General features: G+C 42.9%; 1 protein-coding gene and 1 long non-coding RNA gene across 2 annotated transcripts in view; both read left to right on the forward strand.

Annotated features, from left to right (window-relative positions):
* LOC107490859 (pre-mRNA cleavage factor Im 25 kDa subunit 2-like) overlaps window positions 1-821 on the forward strand; it is a 54,047-nt gene that overhangs the window by 7,133 nt on the left and 46,093 nt on the right. The window lies entirely within an intron of this gene.
* Window positions 1-821, forward strand: part of LOC127747531 (uncharacterized) — a 10,498-nt gene that overhangs the window by 470 nt on the left and 9,207 nt on the right. The window lies entirely within an intron of this gene.

Below are 821 nucleotides of genomic sequence, written 5' to 3' on the forward strand. Positions count from 1 at the left end.
ATGTACAATGATGATTTAGTGGAATTGATATTGTTGAGAATTGGCATGAGGAAGAGTATATGATATGTCAATATGTTTGAGTTTGTGCCACTTGGGTGAAGTGGGTTAAAATGATGAGATAGTAATTTTGTAAATTGTGGTAAAGTGTCAATGTGTGAGTTGAGGATGCTTGATGTTGAATTTGATATATATTGATTGATCTCAAAGAAAAGGGGATGAAATTGGCATGTTTTAATTGATTTTGAAAAGAGTTGAATATGGCTTGTTTTGAAAATGGCATGTTGTGGTTTTGTATGAAAAACATGATTTTTGGACATACTTTGACGGGACATAACTTGGACTACGGATCTCTGTTTTGTACCAAATCTGTTTAGAAATGAAATTGGATCCGGGATGTCCATGCCGTTCGAAAAACGGGTGAAAAATGATTTAAAATGAGAAAGTTATGTCCGTTGGAAGATTGGGGTTTAAATTTGTAAATTCTGCAGCTTTTAACTTAGAAAATTTTTAGCAGAATAACCCCTTGCGCGTAGGCGCACTTGGCGCGTATGCGCCGATCTTCCAGAAAGCGCCATCCACGCGTGCGCGTGATGTGCGCGGGCGCGCCGATTGTGCTGCACCCAATGCTCAGCCATTTTCCAGAGAGTTATGCCAGAACTGTGCCAGTTTTGTGCCTGGGGCACGAGAGTACCCATGCGTACGCGTGGTTGATGCGTGCGCGTCGTTTGGCTATTTTTCAATCCTCGTGTTAGCGTGCATGACGCTTACGCGTCGATGAGTTTTTGAGGCCATCCACGCGTGCGCGTGGAGTGCGCGTACGC

Source organism: Arachis duranensis, chromosome 5 (assembly GCF_000817695.3).
Source record: "Arachis duranensis cultivar V14167 chromosome 5, aradu.V14167.gnm2.J7QH, whole genome shotgun sequence".
In the NCBI taxonomy this organism is placed as follows: domain Eukaryota; kingdom Viridiplantae; phylum Streptophyta; class Magnoliopsida; order Fabales; family Fabaceae; genus Arachis; species Arachis duranensis.